Source organism: Oryctolagus cuniculus, chromosome 3 (genome assembly GCF_051225735.1).
Source record: "Oryctolagus cuniculus isolate XC-2025 breed Fujian yellow rabbit chromosome 3, ASM5122573v1, whole genome shotgun sequence".
In the NCBI taxonomy this organism is placed as follows: domain Eukaryota; kingdom Metazoa; phylum Chordata; class Mammalia; order Lagomorpha; family Leporidae; genus Oryctolagus; species Oryctolagus cuniculus.
Genome location: NC_142869.1, coordinates 80586010 through 80588447, shown reverse-complemented (window position 1 = coordinate 80588447; position 2438 = coordinate 80586010). Strand labels below are relative to the sequence as shown.

At 42.9% G+C, this 2438-nt stretch overlaps 1 pseudogene; it reads left to right on the top strand.

Moving 5' to 3' along the window:
* Window positions 1-1276: 1276 nt before the first annotated feature.
* Window positions 1277-1679, top strand: LOC100339979 (small ribosomal subunit protein eS12 pseudogene; annotated as a pseudogene).
* The last annotated feature ends 759 nt before the right edge of the window (window positions 1680-2438 follow it).

Below are 2438 nucleotides of genomic sequence, written 5' to 3'. Positions count from 1 at the left end.
GTACTTACTCCCCATACAGGACCTCTGTCTTCAAAGAGTTGTATTATGAGAATTAACTGTAAAACTTGTTCTCGGCCGGCGCCGCAGCTCACTAGGCTAATCCTCCGCCTTGCGGCGCCGGCACACTGGGTTCTAGTCCCGGTCGGGGCACCGGATTCTGTCCCGGTTACCCCTCTTCCAGGCCAGCTCTCTGCTGTGGCCAGGGAGTGCAGTGGAGGGTGGCCCAAGTCCTTGGGCCCTGCACCCCATGGGAGACCAGGAGAAGTACCTGGCTCTTGCCATCGGATCAGTGCGGTGCTCCGGCCGCAGCGCGCCAGCCGCGGCGGCCATTGGAGGGTGAACCAACGGCAAAGGAAGACCTTTCTCTCTGTCTCTCTCTCTCTCACTGTCCACTCTGCCTGTCAAAAAAAAAAAAAAAAAAACTTGTTCTCAAACAGTTTTTTGTGTGTGTGCAAATTGTTGAAATCTTTACTTAGTATAGTGTTGGTCTTCTGAGTATAAAGTTAATTAAAAATTAATCTTAATGGAGAATGGGACTGGGAAAAGAAGAGGGAGGAGGGGGTGGGGTGGGAGTCGAGGTGGGAGGGAGGGTATGGTGGGAAGAATCACTATATTCATAAAGTTGTACTTAAGAAATTTTTACTCATTAAATAAAAGGTTCCTTTGTGGGGGGAAAAAAGGAGGTTGTGCTGTATTACAGACAAGCCTGACTACATATACCTTCCAGTTTCTCCCACCCTTACTTCCAATGTTCCTCTGGACCATTAATATCTTGTACTGCACTTCTAGGAGAGGGGAAACCATATGAGGCAGTAAGATGGGGCGGGACACAGTATCAAGTCACAACTAGGAAAGTCACTTGTGCGAAACAACCCACAAGCTATGTGCAAACAACTGTTTGTTGAAGATCCTTAGCAGACCAAGAATACAGAAATAGCCATACAGACTCAGCACAGACTATGGCCACTGTTCTCCAGTGAGGAATGATGACCCTCCTACTCTCCAATTCCTGGAAGTAGAGTTGCCTTACCTTAGACATAATAACCTATTTCAAAGTCCTTTCCTAGCGTAATTCTCCCCCTTCTACCATCCCAGCTCACCCTCAGGGGCTTGTGGATATTGAATTGTTTTCTATTGGGTTATTCACTTTTTTACTGATTTGTAAACATTCTTTATACATTAAAGAAACCAGTGCTCTTTCACTACCCCTGCAGAGTTGCACGGAGGCAGAGGCCTAGGTGCTTTCAAGATTCGGCTTCACCCACAACCCATCGTCATGACTGAGGAAGGCATTGCTGCTGAAGTGTTAATGGATGTTAATACTGCTTTTCAAGAGGTGCTGAAGACCGCCCTCATTCACCACGGCCCAGCACGTGGAATTCATGAAGCTGCCAAAGCCTTAGACAAGCGCCAAGCCCATCTTGGTGTGCTTGCATCTGTGATGAGCCTACGTGTGTTAAGCTGGTGGAGGCCCTTTGTGCTGAACACCGAATCAGTCTCATAAAGGTTGATGACAACACCAGAAACTTAGGGAATGGGCAGGCCTCCGTGAAACTGACTGGGAGAGGAAACCCCACAAAGTTGTTGGTTGCAGTTGTGTAGTGGTTAAGGAATATGGCAATAATCTCAGACCATGGATGTCATCGAAGAATACTTCAAATGCAAGAAATGAACAAATAAAAATTTGCCTCACACACATAAAAGAGAAATTAGTAATTTGCCACATTTGTTGAAGTTATTTTTCTGAGTTTATCCCAACACTTTTAACAATGTGGTTATGTTTTTCTTCAGAAGGTTTATGTTCTTACTAGCCAAATATATGTCTTTTCCTTTGTGATTTCTAAATTGTGGGTCATACTTAGACAAGTTTTTAAATTGATCATGTTTTTGCCCAGCTTTTTTTATATAATTTCAGTTTTACCTTCACTACTTGTGTTGTCTGCAATTTATTTCAGTTAAGGAATAAGTAATACAAATTTATATTTTTCAAATGGCTATCCAGAACCCAACATCTCTGCTGAACAATGAGTATTTGCTTTTTTGAAATGCCATTATACTAAATAACTTACCCATTTGGGCTCATTTTTGGACTCTCATTTCTATTTCCACTAGTCTGTCTAGTTTCAATATTTTTCAATTGCTATAATCTTACAATTTATTTTGGGGGCTGTTGTTCGCTTCTGTTCCCAGCCCCTCACTTAGTACTCTGTTCCACAATATTCCTGGATCTTCCTGTACGCCCACAATAAGATGAACTTTCATATCATTTTGCATGTTTAAACTCAGGAATGCAGCAAGGAATGGAATATGAGAAGGTACAGCCTGCCAGCAAGTGAACACATACATTGTCAACCTTGACTCATAAACTAATTAATTTCCTTTATTTTTATAGTCTCTATAAAAAGCAGGGCTGAAACTTGAAATTGAACCTGGCTGAG